Source organism: Natator depressus, chromosome 15 (genome assembly GCF_965152275.1).
Source record: "Natator depressus isolate rNatDep1 chromosome 15, rNatDep2.hap1, whole genome shotgun sequence".
Classification (NCBI taxonomy): Eukaryota; Metazoa; Chordata; order Testudines; family Cheloniidae; genus Natator; species Natator depressus.
In genome coordinates this window covers 4,662,187-4,683,947 of record NC_134248.1, presented here as the reverse complement: position 1 = coordinate 4,683,947, position 21,761 = coordinate 4,662,187, and the positions used below count along the sequence as shown (strand labels likewise).

General features: G+C 46.8%; 1 long non-coding RNA gene across 1 annotated transcript; it reads left to right on the top strand.

The window, feature by feature from the left end:
• The first annotated feature begins 944 nt into the window (after window positions 1-944).
• LOC141999255 (uncharacterized) lies at window positions 945-13,342 on the top strand. Its single transcript, XR_012641976.1, has 4 exons — window positions 945-1,147; window positions 1,673-1,781; window positions 12,027-12,109; window positions 13,198-13,342. It is a non-coding gene; the product is annotated as an uncharacterized LOC141999255 (long non-coding RNA).
• The last annotated feature ends 8,419 nt before the right edge of the window (window positions 13,343-21,761 follow it).

The following is a 21,761-nucleotide window of genomic DNA, read 5'->3' as shown; positions in this document are numbered from 1 at the left end:
ACAGCTCAAAGAATTTGGGGGGCGGGGGAGTTTCAAAATTGTTGAAATGTCCGGTTTCAACACTTTTGAACCAGGACATTTTGGTTGTTGAGTCAAAATGACCTCTTGTTTAGAATAAACAATTTTTTTTATAAAAAGGTAAAATTCTAGGCAAAATTTGTAATTTTGAAACAAAACATTTTGATTGACCCAAACTGAAATCTTTTCCAGATTTTTGGTGCATGAAGATTTTCTAGATTTTGACTTTTCCTTTCTGATTTGGGCAGGAAAACCATCTCCTTCCCAGCTCCAAGAAACACCCATTGGTACAGCAACCACACTAACTGTGAATGGAAAGGTGGGTATTCAACTACATGCATCTTTGTGCATGTATCCCTGGGCTCCCTCCTCTGAAAATTTAGCTTTTACTGGGAGCACTTTCAATTATCAAATGTGGGTTTGGGGTTGTTGTTGTTTTCATTTTATTAGCAGCCTCGGCTTTCACTGGTCAGCAGATCAGATTTGCCTTTGACAAAGGCAGAGGTTTTACTCAGTTCTATGGCTTCACTTGTCTGTTTTTAGTTGTGTGTGTAATTGTACCTCTGACCTTCACCATTATACCCACGGTAGCTGTGTGGCATTCAAACACACTCCTGGATGACTGGCCCTTATTTATGAAGAAAGGCTAAATGCAAAGGGCCAGACCCTAGGCTGTGCTTTGGGTTTGTCCTGCTCCAGTGGCTTCCTGCTTTGGAAACAAACTCCTCAGCCATTCCAGCCAATGACAGCGATCCAAGCAGTTGACGCTGGCCCCTCATTAATCACTCTCAAGATTTGCCTGGGGCTTGCTCTAATTGATTTAGAGCAGAGCTTCAACTCCCCAGAAAGGGAAAAAAAATCAATTTGCCAGGTTTGGCTCCAATTCGTCAATCCCCTTTCCAATTCAGTTCATTTCCTTGGGCAGCTTCCTGCCTCAGCGGTGTCGGGATAGACTGTCAGAACGATGCGCCTGAGCGGCATGTGCAGCAGCACGTAGGTCCGTGTGCAGGTCCCTGTTTCACACAAGGAACTCTGGTGTGGAGCTGGTCCAGCTGTTTGTTGGGAATAAAACTCATTGTGAATCCCACCTTTTATCTGTCTGTGAACAGATCACAACTCCTGCTGGCTTGTAAGTGCATTTTAACTATTCCCTGGGGGTCGGGGTGAACAATTTTCAGATTCTGGGTTGTTTGGGAACTATTCAGCTGGACTTTTTGCTTTTTGTTCTTTGTGGTGTGTGACTGGTCACTTAAATCACATGGTATCAATTCTCTTCTGGGATTGCATGGCAAACTTGTGAGAGGAAGGACTGTCCAGTAGGCACTAGTCTAGGATTTAATGTGATCCAGGAACTTCTTAGTGCCAGCTGGCAGGGAGCACTGAGTGGGTGCATAGGGGTTACAGGGAACTCCTGGGTCTGGTATTTCATTCTACCTCACCACAAGAGTGTCATGTGAGCTCTTGAATAAAAGCCACTTTGGTTTCAATATCATTGTGAAATGTATGTCCAGATACTATGTAAAAAGTTGAAAATATGTTCTTCCAGTCTGTAGGAACTGGTCACCGGCCAAGGTGAAAAGCAGGTTTTCTGTCAGACAAGAGATATTTATCTAGCTATCTGTTCCATGTAAATTGAGTATTGTCTCATTCACAGTGGGTCTCCTTGCACTAGTCTGAACAGAATGCAAATGAAGGATTGTGGGGACTTCAGAAAGGAACTCACAGGAAGAGAAAAACAGCGAGAGGAAGAACCCTATCAGGAGGTGACAGCAGAGGTTTGCTTTAGTATATTGGGGAGAGGGGAGCGGCAAAGGAAATACCCAGGAATCCTTTTCTGAGGAAGTAAATGTGCTGTGAGTTTGTTTCATGTAAAAGGGGGTGAAAATGCTGAAGAGACCGTTAAGTGAGAATAGGCTTCCTTAAACAGGAGGGTAACCTGTTAGTTACGGGTAGGAAGCACGTTATGATTTCATTTTATACATAACTGTTTGTTTCTAATGTCCTTACTCACCATCACTTGACTTTCTGGTCTTTGAGAACAAATGTACTCTCATTTTCACTATAAACATCTCTCAGTGCTGCGGTGCTGAGCATAGCGCTGGGCCTGGGCCAACTCTTATAAGCTGGTTGTTCTGCTCCTTGGGGAAGACCAGGCCTGGTTGTTCTGTGAGCACCCAGTGGAACAGGGGCTGGACTCTACAGGGAATGGTCCAAGGGCTGGTGTGTGCCTGTCACTACCTGTACAAAGAGAGGGAGGCCTGCACAGACAAGACTACTTCATGCTAAGGCCAGGAGGTGGTCAGGTGCCTCAGCGCCCTGGGAAGACGTAGGTTCATTTCCCTGCTCTGCCACAGACTTCCTGTGTGACCCTGGGCAAATCCCTCAGTGTCTCTGTGCCTCAGCTCCCCTCTATACAACAGGAATAATAGTGCTGCCCTGCTGCACAGTGAGGAGCTGCGGGGACGATTGTGACATGCTCCAGTAGTATGGTAATCAGGCCATATAAGTACGTTAGATAGAACACAACAATAAGAGAACAACAATACGATTGTTCACATGGAAATCTGGATATCCATACAAAGAACCATTGTTCACAAACCTGTGCAAAACCTTTCACACAACTGTTGGCAAATAGTAGCTGGCGGATGTTTGTGAATGGAGAAGGAGTTCAGAATCTCAATGCATGTTTGTGATCATTGCTTTGACGCATTCAGCCACCTAGCCTGAGATGCATGCTCTTGAAAATCTTAACTATTAGGCTGTTGTCCCATCTCAGATCCCTCTTCTCTACTCACCAGTCCCTTCATATTTCAGGCTCAAAGAGTGTGAAATTCAACCATTTGCCTTCTTGGAGTTTAAATGAAAACAAATCTGCAAAGAATGTTTTTGGAAAAGTCTCCCCATTCATGTGGGAGACAGAATTTCTTACTGTCCCCACTTCTCCAACAGGAGCAGCAATTCTTGTACTAAGTAGGGATTTGGGAGTATTTACAATAAGCACACTTCTGATACACCTTCTGCCTCTCATAACACTGGGTAAAATGAGAGGGCCGGGTAAGAGCAAAATGTTATCAAATGAGAACTAAAACCATCTATAATCCCTTTAATCCAAATTGGATTAATTATTTTCAAAAAGTGCGAAAGGAGCTTATATTAGATCAAGAGCTAAATGGATTGAAGTAGGTCACAAGGTTTCATGGGTTGGGGGTGTTTAAAGCAAAAAACAAGGATTTCTCAGTCAAAAAACTTTATTAAACAATTGCTAATTGAAAAGAAACTGGCTGATGAGCTAGCTACGACTTTGGAGAGATTTATATTCACTTTTAAGATGGTTACAAATCGCTGACTAACACGACACCTCAGAGCACATGCCTTGCAATGAGTGTCATACATTAAGTCAACAGAATTTTAAAGACTCTTCATTTTAAAGTCTGATTACATTCAAGAGGAGTTTGGAGCAGATGGGATGCTAGTCCTCAGGAGTTTATTGTTCATGTCCTGATGGGCATGCATCTTGGACCGCCACCTTCTGCCTGCACTCCTGAGATAAGCTAAGAAGTATTTTTAAAAGGTGGCCATTTAAACACATGAAGAACTGCTGCAGTCACATGAGCTTTGCTGGCCTATATGTCTGCAAGGCAGAGTTTTGTGCAGGTTATTAGAAGTGGTGGGTGACCAGACAGCAAATGTGAAAAATCGGGACGGGGGTGGGGAGTAATAGGAGCCGATAAAAGAAAAAGATCCAAAAATCAGGACTGTCCCTATAAAATCGGGACATCTGGTCACCTTAGGTGAAACTCAACACATTTAGCTCATACTTGATGGTCCCATCTACCCTGCTGTGTCCTCTGGGTCAGGAAACCATTTTGAGCCATGGGTTTTAGAAGGAGCTGTTGCTGTGCCAGACCTGCTGCCCACTGTTTCGTCTGTGGAAGGTGAACATGCTTTAAACAGCAGCTGTAACACTGTTTTCAAGACGGAGTTGGAACAGGGAAAGCTGGGAGCAGGCACACGCATAGGGTGGGAACCTTCACCCAGAGCTTCTCCAAATCATCTTAAGGGATCACCCTCCAAACAGCCCTGCATAATGCTCCTTTCAATTCCCCCCGCAGCTGCCTGCATTCTCCTAATACTGCCACATAATGGCCCTTCCATCCCCGACTCTCTGAATGCCCACCCCCAATTGCCCCACCTCCACTCTGGCTCCCTCAAAGCCCTGTCCATCTCCCATCCCCTGCATGCCCCCTCCAACCAGAACACCCCAAATGGTTCTCTCCAACCTCCCGCCTACGACTGCCACCACTGCCAAATTCACCGTTCACCGAACACCCCAACAGCTTCCCCTTCCTTTCCCTTTTCAGCTGCCTCCCCGTGTCCCCAGTCTCCCCCAGCCTATCCCCTTCCTTTCCCATCCAACAAATTCCCCTCTAACACCCCATTCTTCCCCTCCAGCTGCCCCTCTGATTTCTCATCCAATCACCCTCTTTCCCACCCACCCGACTTCTCCCTCCCAATCAGCCCTGTCCCTTCCCCTAAACTCCAGCAGCAGCAGCTTCCCTCTATCCATTTCAGTTTCCATGCCCTCCAGCGACTCTCCCCATAGCCTCAAATATGCTTCCCTCTTTGAGACCCACCAGCTAGTTCCCAATCCCCTCTCTTTCTCCCCCTCCCCCCAGGCATTTCCATGAAGTGCCTCCCCAAATAGCTGCCCACTCCTCACCCCCATCCCCTAGAGAAGCCATTGGTATAAATATCTGTAATGATGACATATGAACTGTTTTAGTGCTATTGAATAATTGAGTCATTACCTTAAACTCTTCCAACAACTTGAAAGATCCTGCTGCTTAGCTAAAGAATTTGGCTTAAGACTTCTGAACTTCCTGGGCTGTATTAATTAAAATAAAAATTAAAAATAAATAAGAAAAGGAGACAGTCCAGAAAATAAAGTGAAATGGTGCTGTGGCAGGAATAACCAAAGTGAGTGTCTGCATTTCAGAGGACAGATTCAAAGCTTTCTCAGGGACAGATAATAGTGTAATAGATTCCACACACAATAACTAAAGTCTTGTTACAAAATGACAATCTTAGCTCCTTTGCTATTCTAGGGAGATAATTTTGTTCTCAATATTGGAATGAATGGATCCTTTCATTTAGTAACTTGCCATGTCAGTCAACACCTTACACGTCCATCTATGCAACAGTTTTAACCAGAAATTAATCCCATGGCTAAAAATCTAAGTAGTTTCCTTTTAACCACTTGCCTTTGGATTATCTCAAATATTCTCTTTCCAGGTAGTAATTAGCATTGCCCACCCTGTGTTAGGGGGCTTATTCCTTCACCCACTTACTTCCCTGGTCCTTCTCGCATGAACAGAGAGCAACAATACCCGAAGTCCAAAGGTGCAAACAATTCGATGTTTATTGGGGTGAAATTCCAGCAAGCATGATTCCAGTTTCCTTCCTTAGTGTCCCCCTTCCCAGCTCTGACACCACAGAGCCTTACACCTGTGTCCCTGTTCCCATTCCTACCCTTAGCCAAACATGATTCCAGTTACCCCATTCCCTGTTCCCATTTCCCCCTCACACTCGCTTCCTGATTGACTGCAGACTATATAGTAAAACTTGAGTTCTGCTTAGCTATACCTTAACCAATCATTTTCCTGAAATTTAACTAACCAATCCTAACATTTTGTAACATGATTATTTAACCAATTATATCCTACTACCTTAATTAGTTTACACCCAGCAAAATTAATTATACAGCAGACAGAAACAATCACAGAACCAGACAGAGATTATACCGACAAACAATGGCAAAGTGGGAACTATAATGACAAAACAATACAGAAGTGAGGATTTCACATCCCAGCTATTGATAAGTGACTTCTTGCCAGACAGGATGCTATCAAACTAAGTTTCCTTTTACATCTTCTAGGCACTTCCCTTTCTCTGGAGGTGATCAGCATTATCAGGACAGGATTATATTCCTAACAGCCCAATAGCACCTTATTTCAATGTGACTAGTTTGGAATGTGAGGATGTGACCATTCGCTTCCCAGCTTATGGCTGCCTCTGTTGCTTAGCCAAAGGCCTTAGCCTAAGAACAGGGCCTCAGACTGTCACAGTAAGAGAAGGACCTTACACTGGCAGACAGTGATTTTGATTCTCTCTTTTATACCTCTAACTAGCCGAGTGATAAGAATACACCTAAATTCTTAGCATACAGGCCTTTACAGACAGGCCTGAATATCTATATCCTAACACCCTGTACTCATGGACACACTTTAAAAACATATTACAGGAACTGAAAAACTAGAACCCACATCTGCAAAGCCTGGGTTGGCTGACAGTGCCACCAGGAGGCAATGCAAACCTGTGGCCAGGGAGCATTGTGAAGAGTAGGCACCACAGGAAGTACCGCCCAAGAGACCCAGAGTGACAGTACCCTGCAGCCCTCTGATTGGACAAGTGCCCCTACTTAACCCCAGGAGTTGGCCTAGGAAGTTATCTGGGCAGTCATACAGACTTAGGTTGCTGCAATGCTTGACTTTGCCTTGTTTCTGACTCCAGTCTGACTTTGAGCCTGACTCCCTATTCTAGCCTGGAACTGCCTCTGGTCTCTGACCCTGGCCTGATTTTGACCCAGACTCTTGTTTACAGTACCTGGCCTCATGACTCCCATCTCTGGTAAGCAGACCTCAGCTTGGCTCTTACTGCTAGGACAGACTGCCTATGCCCCAGTCCTGTTTAGAAATGTAAGATGGGACCTGGGCTACATCTACCCCAAGATCTCATTTCCAACAATGACTAATCCCAAATGCTTCAGAGGAAGAAATAATCTTCCTTGAAGGGAAATTTCTTCCTAGTTCCCTTTCCCCTGCAGCCCCTAAATCTGCCTCCTCCCCCATGTCTGCTGGCACCCCATTACCTGTAGCCCCCAAATCTGCCTCCTGCTCCCACGCACTCTCCCCATCTCTCTGTTACAGTCCCTCTGCAGCTCCCCACAGTCCCTGTGTCCTGCCCAACCCCTGAGCCATAGACTGGCAGCCATGCTGTCGGTGGGCCTGGCTTCAGTCCCACTGAGAACAGTGGGAGGCAGCAGCCACCTTTATTAAAGGCAGCCTCCCTTCTATATGCAGGGAGACTGTAGGGAAATGGTGGCATCTTGCTGGCTTCAGCCCCATTGACAGTAATAGGAGATGGTGGCCATTTTGAATATGGGGAAATTCATGAGTTGGGGGTCTTTCATCGTGACAGGGAAAAAACACCCCCAAAATCCCTAGAGTGGTGATAAAACCGTGAGAGTTGACCATGCTTCATCTCCCCTCTCAGCCTTCACTTTGTTAGGCTACACAAGTCAAGCTCTTTTAGTCTCCTCTCATAAGATAGGCCCTCCATTCCCTTGTAACTTTAGCACCCTCATGGCCAAGATGGAATCTGCTCTGTAGGCAGCTCTGGCCAAGAGAAGGCACACACAGGAATGCAGCAGGGAAAGTCCCTTCTGCCCCAGGGGCACCTGTTCCAACCCCCCCGCCCCTTATTCACAGAGGGATGAATGGAGGAAAAACAATGGGAGGAGGGAAATATTGTGGGGGAGGTATTAAAACAGGGTTACATTCGACACGAGGGCTCACGGGCCCAGTGGTAGCACAGTCTGAAAGGGCAGGCACCCAGCAATATGTCTGGACTCAGCGTTCAGGAGTCCTGGGCAGAGTTCCAGACCAACAGCGAGTCTTGGGTGCCCCTGTCATCTTCGGCTCCAGTAAACTTTCCCCAACAAACCCCTCTGGTGCCCTCTTCAGCTGCACTCTGCAAACTCACACAGAATGACAACCTCCCCACTTAGCTAGCTAAAGCTTCCTTCCTTATTCCCAATGCAAGGTCACCAGCCCCAGTACTCACCGCCCCATACAGCTCTGGGCAGCAGTGCTACTGGGTGCAGCTCTGGATTGTCCTTCTTGGGTGATTCTGTCCTGGCACAGTGCTCCTCCTGGCTCCTGTCCTGGGGCGTCCCCCGTCGGCTGCTTTGTCCCTACTGGGCATCGGGCAGGATCTCGTCTATTTTGCTATGTGAGGGCCTGCTTGCTGTTGCCCTTCTGCCTGGAGCTCAAGCCACACGCATCCTGTTACTTGTCTTCTCTCCACTCTCTTCCCACCCCAAAACAGCACTTCCTCTGCCTGGAACAATCGTAACAAAGTTGAAAGGGGCCACGCTCTCTAAAGGGGTTACACCCTGATCATCCTAGCAGCTCTTCTGTGCACATCTTCCTGTTTGACTTCATCTATTGTTAACAGGGGTGACCAGCATTGTATGCAGTGTTCCAGATGAGGTCTTACTGCTGCCTTGTACACTGGCATTAATACTTCAATATTTCTACTGGAAATACCTCACCTGATACATCCTAGGATCACATTTGTTTTTTTTATTACCACATCACATTGGTGGTTCATAGTCAACCTGCGATTAACTAATACACCCAGGTCTCTCTCCTGCTCTTTCATTTCCAACTGATAAGCCACCAACACCATACAGCAGAAATTCTTATTATTAGACCCTAAGTGCATGATTTTGCACTTTGGGCTATTAAATTCCTTCCATTTCTATCTCTCCAGTCCTCTGTGTTATCCAGTTCTTTTTGAATAATATTCCAATCCTCCTCTGTATTGACAAGTTTCAGAGTAGGTATCTGCAAAAAGAAAAGGAGGACTTGTGGCACCTTAGAGACTAACACATTTATTTGAGCATAAGCTTCCGTGAGCTACAGCTCACTTCATCAGATGCATGCAGTGGATGAAGTGAGCTGTAGCTCACGAAAGCTTATGCTCAGATAAATTTGTTAGTCTCTAAGGTGCCACAAGTCCTCCTTTTCTTTTTGTATTGACAAGGACTCCCACCTTTGGGTCATCAGCAAATTTTATTAGAACACTCCTAGTGTTTGTGCCAAGGCCCTTGATAAAATATTAAATAAGATTGGTCTGATTATCAATCCTCCACTAGTAACCTCCCTACAGCCTGATAGTTCTCCTTGAAGCACAATCTGTTGTGGCCTCCCCTTTAAACAGTTTCTTACCCACCTTACATTTCCTATACTAATTCCCATCTTCTCCAGTTTAATAAATAATTTCCCATGTGATTCCATCCCGAATTCTTTACTGAAATCCAGATAGATTAGATCTACTGTATTTCCCTTGTCTAAGAAATCTGTTATCTTATCAGAGAAAGACATCAGATTAGTCTGGCATGCTCTACCTTTGGTAAATCCATCTTGTATTTTATCCCATTTATCTCCATGTCTTTAATTATTGTTTCCTTCAAAATTTGTTATAAAGCCCTGCATACTGTTTAGATCAGATTAATGTAATGCCTGGATCACTTTTTTCCCTTTCCTAAACATAGGTACCATCTTTGCTATTCTCCAGTCATGTGGTATCATCCCCAATTTGATATATTTATTGAAAATCCTTGATGTTGGACTTGAAACTTCATGTGCCAGTTCTTTCAATATTTTGTCAGTTAGTGGATGGCTTATGCTGTGAAGCAAGATTTATATCCCATATACTTTGACCCTGCCTCATAGAATTGTAGGCATTCTCATATCCATTTAAAGGTCTAATCCTTTGTTTGAAATCGAAATAGCTCTTGGTCACAATGACATCCTGCAGCATAGGTTAATTCAGTATACTTGGGGATTATGACTGAATTTTTCTAACTTCAACTTCCAGCCATTGGCTCTTGTACCAGTTTAGGACTGTTCTAAACCATAATACTGAGGTCATCCCAACAGTTCCTGAACACTGGAATGCAAGGCTGCCCTGTCCACACCCCTGTTCTCATGACTTTGGCTCCTGCAGCAGTGGCCAGGAGAGAGGTGGCTACCCTGACTCTGTCACCCATGGCTCTCCCTACACAGGGGGAACCCTCAAGTGGCCAGTGAAGCTGGCTTTAAGGAGGCACAAACCAGCTTTCACATACCAGAGAATCTGCACATAATGTATTGATCCATCCAGAACATAGGGCTATTGTGCCATCACTGTCTTTGTTATCACTGGGTGAGGGATCACTCAGTGCTTCACAACTAACTAACAACCTTGTAGTTAATTGAGGTTTGCGTTAGCTGGAGAATGCCGCATTATCTGGGGCCAGACTGTGGCCCGTTCTCCATGCTGGCACAAGGAGTAAGGCAGCCCCTTCCAGCCTTATGTCAGTGTGCCATATGGCTGCTTCCAGAGACCAAAACGCTATGTCCCTACACACACCCCTCCTGGAAGTGGATGGAAGAGAAGGGGAGATGAGGCTGCGCCACCATTCTGCCCAGATGGTGTAGCTATAGCAACATGTCAGGGAGCATGTACTGCACTGGGAATAGACCCACTGCAGTGTACTTGCTCCCCAGAGCAGCGGGGCACTGGGAAGAAGATGACTTTGATTGATGATCTAGCTCTTAATTAGTGTTGTTAATGACTTTATGCTACAACTTTGCTTCTAATATGCAGCAGATTGTCCAGCCTCACCCCTTACTTCTGATGATCTCTCAGTGAGACTTGAGACACCATGCTATTCCAGCATAAATCATGTTATTCCTTCCTACAATGTTTGATACAACCGCTAGCACTCCCGTAACACGCACAGGAAAGCACATGACCCAGCAGATGCCCCCCAGTGCCCATGAACCCCTTTGCCAGACTGTCACTCGCCTGAGTGCGTGGCCATAAATTGCTTTCAAAGTTTTTACCCTTTGGTCAGGAGAAGCCTGAGCGCTGTCTTTATTCCGATCCCCTTCACAGTGCATAGGCAGTGGGCAGGACTCGCGCACCAGCCGTCCGGGAGCCTTGGAGCTGTAGCAGGAACAGGTTTAGTTGGTTCTACACAGCATGATGTTCACATGCAGACAAGGTGTTTCCTGAATCCATATGGGCTAGTCAGCCCATGGCTTACTGACAGCTTAGCATTTCCTTTCCTGCTCAAGAGAATCAGACTGGTAGCTGTTGCAAATGGCATGGTGCAGTCTCCACCCAGCAGCACCGGCCAATACCCAGGTGTCTCTGCTGGCTGCTATGTGAAGGGTGGAGAGGTGACAGTGATCTGTGGGCCCAGTGCCCCGGGAAAAGGTTTATCCTGGGCCAATGCTAGATGGGGGGCAGAGCAGTGGCCACATTCTGCCACCCTTATTCATGCTGAGTGGGTCCTCCTTGGGGTTGACACCCCTAGGGTTAATCAGGGTGAATAAGTGCATAAGCATCTAACTCTTTGGGATCTGTAGCACCACTGGTGCTGACAGTCCTACCTCTCTGGGATTCAAGGGCAGAGGTGCTCAAGCATTGCAGGCTCTCAGCGACTGTGAGCACCCAGGAAGGGCCAGGCACAGCCTTATCTGAATGGTGTAAGTACCAAGGCCAGCCCCAGGCCCAGCCCCCACTCAGCTCTGGTTGTTTTGTGGATAATGGTAAGAATCAGTGTCCCGAGCAGTTATGCACCTCCACATTCTGGGGCCATGTCTTGTAACTTACCGGGTGTCCAATGTAGCTTAGTGTCCATGAGGCTCGATTCATACACTCTAACATCCATCCAGAGAGCCCTCATGGAGACAGAAAAAGATAAATTTCAAACACTGATTCCTGCATCAGGCTCATTACTTCTGGTTGAACTGGAGCGTATCTTTTAGAAGAAGATTCAGGTCTGATTTAAAGACTCCAAATGCTGGACAATTCACCACATCCCTCGGTGAATTGTTCGAAAGGTTGACTACTCTCACTGTTAAAACCTTATGATTTGTGATCTGAATTTGTCAAACTTCTGCTTCCAACCATTGAATTGCATTCTGTCTTTGTCTGCTAGATCAAAGAGCCCTCTATTAGAAATCGCTTCCTAGTCTACAAGTAACTACACAGAGAACAAGTCACCTCCTAACCTTCTCTTGGATAAACTAAAGAAATTGTCCTTTTTCAGTTTCCTGCAGGTTTTCCAGACTTTGAATCATTCTTGTGGGTCTTTTTTGTTTGTTTTCTAGTTGCTCATCATCCTTTTTGAAGTGTGGACACCACAACAAGATACTCTATCCAGTAATGGCCTCCCTGAATGCCCTGTACAAAGGTAAAACCACCTCTCTACTCCTACTCAATATTCCCTGGCTTATACATCCAAGAATTCTGTTATCTCTTGCATCATATTGGGAGCTCATGTTCAGTTGCTTTCCACCATAACCCTGTAGTCCTTTTCAGAGCCCCTGCTTTCCAAAACGCAGTCCCTATCTGGCAGTGTGACTGATGTTCTTTGTTTCTAGATGTGTGTCCTTGCACTGGCATTATTTTGCGAGGCCAGGCTATTAAGCTTGTGCAAAACTCCCCATTACATTACAGTGACTTTGTTTATTACAACTCCACATGCATTACAGTGACTTTGTTTATTAATGAATACACATATGACATATTCACAAGACATTGATATTTAATATTTCAGAAATATTTTTCCATTCATAATGTATTAAATTTGTCATTCATATTTATTAAACATGGGTAATGTTGCTATTTCTTCCACAGAGTCGGAACCTAGCAATTCCCTGACCCCCCCTTCACCATGCACACTCTCACCTATCTCCACCGTCTGTCAGATCCCTGTTTTTTTTTAAATGCCCTTCTAATAAGAGAGCTCAAGGAAGTGCAGCTCCCATTTTAAGACTAGAGGGGGCTGCTTTCTGTAAGTAATCTTTGTATGACATATGCCTTGTGAAGTATCGCTTGAAAACCAATAACTCCCTTGTCAATAATATCATGGTGAAATGTATGTAGCAACATTATATGTAAAGTTACGAATTCCTCTTGTATGATGTTTTCAGCACATGTTCAAACCCACCTAGCCCTGATTAGGCAGGAGTGGTTAAGCAGGGCTATCTTAAATAAAGGCATGCCTGTTTACCTCAATTTATATAAGAGTGGTAAACATGGTCCTTGAGTCAGCAAGAGGGAGACAAGGCAAATCTGCATGTCAGCATACACAGGGGAGGAGAAAGAGAATGAGGGCACTTTCACCCCCAGACTCCACGTTGCTGCCTTTACTGCTTGAATAAACTGTGCTTTGAGGGGTGGTCCTCAGAAGAATCCACTGCACAGGGGGGACTGAACTATGCAAGTGGATGGGCAAAAACACCCCGGGGATTCTCTTTCTCTCTGTCTCTCACACAGAAACACATACTTTTTCACCTAAGAAGACAAAGGAACCAGCCCTTTGGACTTTGTGGGGAGATCCTGACTTGAGAAGGGTGTCAGCTATGTTGCTAGGAACATGTGGTAAAGATTTTACCTTGAACCAACTCCAGTTTGTTAAGTCTTAGCTATTAGGAAGAGTTTTATTTTTATTTCCCTTGGAACCATTTCTGACTTTAATACCTTGTACTTGTACTCACTTAAAATCTATTCTTTGTAGTTAAATAAACTTTTTTATTCTTTAATCAAAACTAATCCTGTCTTGTCTTTAAACTGAATTGTTTGATGTTGCCAATTAAAGAAGCAAACTGTTGTATATTGACCCCTTATGGGGCAATGGTCCTCTAATATCTGAACTGCAGTGCAGAACACACATTTTGGGGAAGATCTGGGACTGGGAGTGTGTTGGGGTTACCCTGCAAGTGGTAACCAAGGCTGGGGAAGCCGGAGTTGACTGGAATGTTTCTGGCAAGCTGCAACTACACCCGGACACTCAGGGTGTGACCTGAATGCTATTTGGCTGTTTGTGAGTGTCCAGGTAGGAGCTACAGCAGCAAAGCATTGTGAGAAACTCAAGGTTGCAAGGCAGGTGGTGACACAGCCCCTCACTGGTCTGCATTGCACCCCGGAATGTGATATGTGCATGTGATCTTGAGTTAGGCAGGCTGCCATAGTTGCAGGTTGCTATTTTTAGAGGACAGGACACTCAGCCTGCAGGGGACCCTCGTTCGGAATTGGTCCCTCCCAGAGGGGCTGGTGGTGGAAACTGAAGAAGAATTTCTTGTTACAGGCAGGTCACCGCCTGGGCCTTAGGACCACCAGGAGTGAGAGGCTCAGGCCCAGGAGAGCTGTGAGGAATCCGAAGGGGCACAAGCCAGCAGATCTCCTCAGTGCTAAGGTCAGCTTTACAGCAAGTGAGAAATGTCCTACTCCAGCTCCTCCCACCATTCCCTGAGCCAGCAGCGCTCACTTGATTGAATCGTCTGCAGGAAGAACCACTGGGGAGGTGGGATCGGATCTAGCTGCACAGTATCCCTCCAGTCATGATTTGGATGAATTTTGCATAACATTTTCATCTCACATATTTGACAGTGGATGTTTTCGATCCCTTGCCTGGCTCACTCAGGGCACGTACTGCAGCTGATCTTCCATTTCCTCTTGCCTGTTCAGCACTTTCTGGTATCTCTTGGGCTGTAGCCATAGGCTGGGTTCAACTCCTGTCTTTAATGGCCATTAACTCCTGCTGCTTTCAGTATCTTCTTGGCATTCCTTTCTGCTCCCACCCAGCACTGTGTTTTGGGGGTGGGGGGGAGGAAGCAGCACTTAACAGTGGGATCAGCTCTCCACACGCCCACTGAAGCAGAAGTGTGCGTCATCCAAGGATCAGGGGGCCTATTCTCTCTCCCACCCAAGGTATGTGAGTAAGGATTGGATGTGCCAGACAGCTTGTATCCTCGATGCCTTGGGAGTCAGTTCAGCCTCATCTCTTTCTGTGCGGGTGTCTCTTTGGTTTCCTGCCGAGGAAGCCTCTTGCAAATGTGCTTAGCACAGATTTTCCATTAGCACTTCCTCAGTGAGTGGCAGATCCTGCAGCATGAAGTGGGCACAGACCCTTGCCTCTGCTCTCTAACCCCGCTTTCTGCTGTGTCACACGCTGAAGTCTGCAACTGAATCAGAAACTGGGCTTCCAGGCTGCAGGGCTCGTTCATCGCCACTGCACCAGCTTGTGCACAGCCCTGAACAGGTGCCAAAGGAGATGCTTAAAGCCCCCCTGCCCTGTTGCATCCTCCACCAGAACCTGAGGCAGGCTGGTCCCTGGGTTTCTCCAAGCTCAGGGACTCCAAGCTGCTGGCACCACTAACCTCTTCAAAGCAAGCGTGGGTCATAGAATCATAGACTCTCAGGGTTGGAAGGGACCTCAGGAGGCCATCTAGTCCAACCCCCTGCTCAAAGCAGAACCAATCCTCAACTAAATCATCCCAGCCAGGCCTCCTTAAAAACCTCAAAGGAAGGAGATTCCACCACCTCCCTAGGTGCATGGGATTCTTGCATCCTAAGTGCACTTGTCCTTGTTGAACCTCATCAGATTTCTTTTGGCCCAATCCTCCAATTTGTCTAGGTCCCTCTGTATCCTACCCCTACCAGTGTATCTACCACTCCTCCCAGTTTAGTGTCATCTGCAAACTTGCTGAGGGTGCAATCCACACCATCCTCCAGATCATTTATGAAGATATTGAACAAAACCAGCCCCAGGACCGATCTTTGGGGCACTCCACTTGATACGGGCTGCCAACTAGACATGGAGCCATTGATCACTACCCGTTGAGCCCGACAATCTAGCCAGCTTTCTATCCACCTTATAGTCCATTCATCCAGCCCATACTTCTTTAACTTGCTGGCAAGAATACTGTGGGATACTGTGTCAAAAGCTTTGCTAAAGTCAAGGAACAACATGTCCACTGCTTTCCCCTCATCCACAGAGCCAGTTATCTCATCATAGAAGGCAGTTAGATTAGTCAGGCCCAACCCCCTAGTGAGGCAAGCCCTGCTGCTACTTGTGAGAAATGTGACCTGCATCCCTGCAATGGGTATGCAATGGCTACCCTCCCTTGGTGCTCCCTGCAGCTCTGTGTGGCATTGTCCCTGACTCAGGCAGGATGCCCAATGCCTAACTTTTATGTACCTAAAAATCACAGGAGCAGAGTGCGACTCACCAAGTCTGAACTAGAGGCCTAGGCTCCTGTGGAATGAATGGGAAGAGACAGGTGCCTAGACTCCCATTCACAAAAGCCAGTAGGGCAGAGGCGCCAACCTCCTAAGTTCCTGGGGAGTGCATGACCCCCACTCCGTCCCAGGTCTCGCCACCACTCTACCCCTTCCCCCAAGTCCACACCCTTGCCCCGCCTCTTAATGCCCCCACTCCGCCTCTTCCCACCCCTTTCCACCCCTCCTCTGCCTCTTCCTGCCCCGCTCATGGAGATAGCCGCTCCATCCAGGCTGCAGGGAGGTGCCTCACTCTGCCTGTGAACCCTCTTTGGGGTTAGGCACCTAGGCCATTTTGCCAGTCAGAGAAGGTGGTCCTGTCACCACCCACCTTAGAACTTTTAGCTCAGTGGTTAGAGCACTTGCCTGGATGCGTGAGACCCAGGTTCAATTCCCCCCTCTGCCAGAGGGGGAGAAAGGATTTGAACAGGGAATCTCTGGAAGTGCTCCAGCCACTGAGCTGTGGGCTATTCTGATGTGGGCTCCCTCCCACTCTCCCGCTGAAGCTGTTCCACTCTGGATAAATAATTAAAGAATGATTAGAGGAGGGAGACTGGACCCAGGGTTTCCCACCAGCAAATTATACTTTGCTGCACTTACCCATCTCCAGAATGCTCAGAGTGTCTTTTCTTCTCGTCATCACCATAAGTGTTTGTTGGCTCCTAAGCTCTCAGTAGAAAGGGCAAGGGCTGAATGGGCCATGGAGACTGGACCCTCTCTTGAACCATTTAGTCCCCCTGCCCCCCACCCATGTAATTCCGTCCCCTGCACTCATGCTCTGCTCCCCCTATAGGATGGCCGTCAGAGCCCCACCACAGGATGTAGCAGCATGTGCTCTGTTGCTAACCTGCCATGGATTAGAAAGAGATGAAGAGTGAGAAAACAGAATGGCAAAAATAAATGATCAATTCTCAACGTGGAAAGAAGCCAATGATGAGATCCAAATGAGATGAGATTTGACAACAGCCTAATTCACTACACAACCTTGATCATTCCCCAAGCAGTGCCCATCATGGTCACTACATGCAGTAGAGGTTCCTGGGAAAAATAGCATGTGACCATTTAATTACAGACAGCGTCATAATGGATATGTGCAAAGGACAGAATGCAGGGTGCAGCTGTAAATCTGGCATTTCCTAGTTTTCAATTAGTTGATTTTGCAATCTACATGACTTTATTTTAAGATAGCTTTGCCATGGTATGCAACAAATGTAGCTATCAACGATTTGATGAACAGGGAGGTGGCAAAAATTGGCTGATGGCAGAAAATGATTTAGTCAGTTAAGATCTGAAAAGAATGTGAGGAGCTACAGAAGGATCCAGCCAAGCTAGGTGATTGAGCAGCATTTTGAGAAGCAGGTGAGAAGTCAATGTAAATAATTGCAAGGTGACGCAAATTGGAAGGGACAGTTGGAACTACTCTTACACACGGATGGGTTCTAAATTACAGTAACTAAATGAACTCATTATGGGAAGCTCAATACCAACAACTATCCAATGCTCAGGGAGCTCAAAGCTACATCTATGCTACTCAAAACTGCCGGTTTCAGGCAGGTTTGTACTCGGCACACTTGAGCCATGCTCTGCTGCTGCTACCTGTGTTACTGTGGCTATACTGCTAATCATGCTCACACTAGACTGATGAGAGATCTCATGAGTATGTGTATGTAAGCAGGGGACTCGGATCCTTAATGTAGATGTAACCAAAAAGGAAGACAGGATGTTAGGTTATGTTCAGAAAAGGGTTGCCTTTTATAAATAGTTTATAAAGGCATAATAAATGATTAGTAGGTATTTTAATAAAGGATTAACCCACTGGCATAGATGGATATAGAGACTGACAGGTCAACATGTTGCTTGTATTCATCAATAACACCTTCTAGCGATGTACTTATAACTGTCTATAACACATGCTACTCGTCTCTGTTACATGCTTATAATCTCTCCTCATCATTGATTAACCCTTTATATAAGGAACCTTCACAAAAAGTGTGTCCAGGAAAGACATAGAGAATAACACTGAAAACATGATAATGCTGCCATGTACATTAATGATACAATCTCATCTTGAATACTGTGTTGAGTTCTGGTCAAAAAGGACATGCAGAAATGGAGAAGGCTTAGGGAAAGGCTATGACAATGAGTGGAGACTTGAGATGACTTCCACGTGAGGAGAAAGTACAAAAATTGGGATCATTTATTTTAGAGAGGAGATGAATTATAGAGGAAATGCTAGAGGTATGTGTGACAGGATGCATCCCTGTATTCACATCCTACTCACTACTGTAATAATCTGTGTGCAAGGCTTGCCTTGCGAGGGATCATTTGAAAACTCATACCTTGCTGATCAGTAATATCATGGTAAAATGCATGTAGCAACGTTATGGGTTATGAAAATAAGATGAACTCATGACTGAGGTGTGTTTCCCAGTTAAGTTTGGGGAGTGGCTAAACCAGTTTCTCAAAGAAAAAGGACAGGCTGACGCCCCAGTCAGATGTCAACAAAGCTGATGGGCCATCACCTGTCAAGAGGCCATTCTTTGGCAAGAAGGGGAGCCAGGGACAAAGAGATCTGAATATTAGCAAAGAGACAGTATGAGGTCTCCTTCCTCCTCCAGAAGAAGAAAGGAATATTCAGAAGAGGGTTGGGCAGTACAAGGCATACATTTCTGGGGGGAAATCCAGGTCTGTGAAAGTGTTGGGGTCACCCTGCAATATAACCAAGGCTGGGTGTGACAGGCAGGCTTCAGTTACACAGACACAACTGGGAGTGACCTGAATGCTGGTGGCTGTTTGTGAGCAGTCCAGGTTAGGAGCTGCAACAGTAAGGCATTGCAAGGCACCCCAGGTTGCAGGGCAAGGGTGACACAGCCCTCTCCACTCCCCCCCCCCCCGCCCCACTGGTCTGGATTGCATCCTGGTATGTCACAGTATGTCAGACAAGGGATCAGTGATGAGCTGCCAAAATCTTAACAACGGGTTCCCTCCTCACCCCACGAGGGGGTCATTGCCCACTCCCGCCCCCCTGGACTCCTGCCCCATCCAAGCCCCCCACGTTCCTTGACACCACCCCCCCAGGACCCCTGCCTCATCCACCTCCCTCCCCTGTCCCCTGACTGCCCCCAGAACTGGGCAGGAGGGTCTCGTGGGCCACCATAGTGGGTGCCCACCCCACCCCTAAGAGCCAGAGGGACCTGCTGGGGGGCGAGGTGGGGAGTCCCGGTGGTGCTTACCTGGGGCAGCTCCCAGGAAGCATCCAGCAGGTCCCTCTGGCTCCTAGGGGTGGGGGGCGTAGCTGGGGGGGAACAGGGGGACCGGCCGCTCCCCCCACTGATCACATCAAAAGTGGTGCCTTAGGCGCCGACTCCCTGGGTGCTCCGGGGCTGGAGCACCCATGGGGAAAATTTGGTGGGTGCCACCGGCAGCTCCCCACCCCACGCCCGGCCCCAGCTCACCTCCGCTCCGCCTCTGCCTCCTCCCCTGAATGCGCCACCCCACTCTGCTTCTCCACGCCCCCAGCTTCCCGCGAATCAACTGTTCGCGTGGGAAGCCGGGGAGGGCTGAGAAGCAGGCGACAGCTTCACACTCAGGCCGAGGGTGGCGGAGGTGAGCTGGGGCGAGGAGCGGTTCCCCTGCGCCATCCCCCCCTCCCCGGGTTACCTGCTGTGGCGTGGGCGGCCCTCCTCGTGCCGCCCCAGCTCACCTCCACCTCCCTGGGCCTGAGCGCAAAGCCGCCACCTGCTTCTCAGCCCGCCCTGGCTTCCCACGCAAACAGCTGATTTGTGGGAAGCCGGGGGGCAGAAAAGCAGAGCGGGGCGGCGTGTTCAGGGGAGGAGGCGGAGCGGAGGTGAGCTGGGGCCGGGGGTGGGGCTGGGAGCTGCCGGTGGGTGCTCTGCACCCACCAAATTTTCCCCATGGGTACTCCAGCCCAGAGCACCCAGGGAGTCGGCGCCTAAGGCGCCACTTTTGGCCGGTTAAACTTAGAAGCCCTTTTAGAACCGGTTGTCCCTCGTGGAACAACCAGTTCTAAAAGGGCTTCTAAATTTAACAACCGGTTTTAGTGAACTGGTGTGAACCGGCTCCAGCTCACCACTGCAAGGCATGGCATAAAAGGTAAATTGAACACTTCTATTTATGCTTCTGTATACTAGGACTCTTGGACACCCAGAGCCACATTAAATTAAAAGGCAACAAATTTAAAACTAATAGAAGGAAACAGTTTGTTACACAATATATAATTAACCTGTGGAACTCACTGCCACACAATCTGACCAAAAAGATCAGAAAGAAAAGAGGAATCTTTTAAATGAATAATAGTAACACTCAGTTACAGGAAACAGGATAAACATTTAGAAGGGATATAAAAACCTCATGCTGAGAACATAAGCCAGCCATTAACTCCGTGAGATTAGGAAGCAATGTCTCCTCTTGGCACGTTATTGTAAGCTCATTATGAGAATTTATTCCATCTGCTACTAGCCACCATCTTAGGCACCAGATGGACCACTGATTCAGTCCCATGTCCTATGTTCTCAGCTGTTGAAGTGGAGACCAGGTCAAGAATAAAGCCTGCTGGTGGAAGGCCATGCGTAGGAAGCTTGTTTTGCTGCTGTCTGTCACTGTGCAGCTGCACAAAGAACTTCAGAGCCTGGGAGTGTTGATCCACCACCAAGTTCATTTTGGAGACTCAGTCCAAGGAGATAGAGGAGAGCGGCTCTGAGAGCTTCCTGGTGGGACCTGCCAAACCTAGTTGAAAAAGCTTTGACTCAGCAGTTTTCCACTGGAAAATGCAGTTCCATAGAAACTGAAACACTTTGCAAAGTCTACACAATTTCACCAACATTTCCTTGCAGATAAAAAAGGAGGCAGGGAAATGTTCCGCAAATGTCAAAACAGCCCAATTCCTTTCAGCATCTTCTGGGTGGAGCGTCCCTACTTTTTCCTTTCAAAATGACTTTTCATTGAAAACTTCTTTTCTTTTGTATTTTGCATTGAATTGTACATTATAATATCAAGCAAAGTCAAAATCAAAATGGAGACAAATCCTTCTGATTTTGTCACAGTGAAACATTTTGAACAATCCCAAATGATTTTGTTTTTTTCTAAATTTTCTTTTGTGGAGAATGTTGACATTTGGGGGATTTATACTGAATCAGAATGAAATCAAATTTCAAAATCTCAAATACACCCCAGCTCCCAAACATAATTCCCATGTATGGCACAGCTCTAGTACCTATAACTGGGAACGACCTCCCTTGACTTGTTCAGATCAGCTGCAACCCCCCAGTCTGAATCTAGCTGCAAGAGTGGAGCTGTGAGAAGCTAATGGGAATGTGAGATGCTTTCCAATCTGTTAAATCAAACTCGTGCATATGAGTTGTGTTACAATGCCTACAATGCTAAGGGTAATACTGGAAGAGCTGTGGATGAACATATTGATTTTCAAAGCTGTGTGGGAAAGAAACATTGTTGCTTAATGCTTAAGGAGGTTTCCTACAATAAATATCCCTTCACAGGAGACAGAACACCCACTATCTGCTTTCCCAGCTCTGCTTTATCACCACAGAACCCAGGCAAAGAAAAGTCCATCAAGAAGGGTCTTCTCTGAATTGGTGTTTAGAATCTGATGATAAGTTGCAGCATGTCTAGCGGGGGACTTTCCAATTGAATAAATACATCTCCACACTGCATCCAACCAGCTCTGCACCAGGAAAAACCGACAAGATCCAATGCCTTTCCCTCAGCTCCCCATATTTTATTTTTAGTTTCGTTCTTCTTAC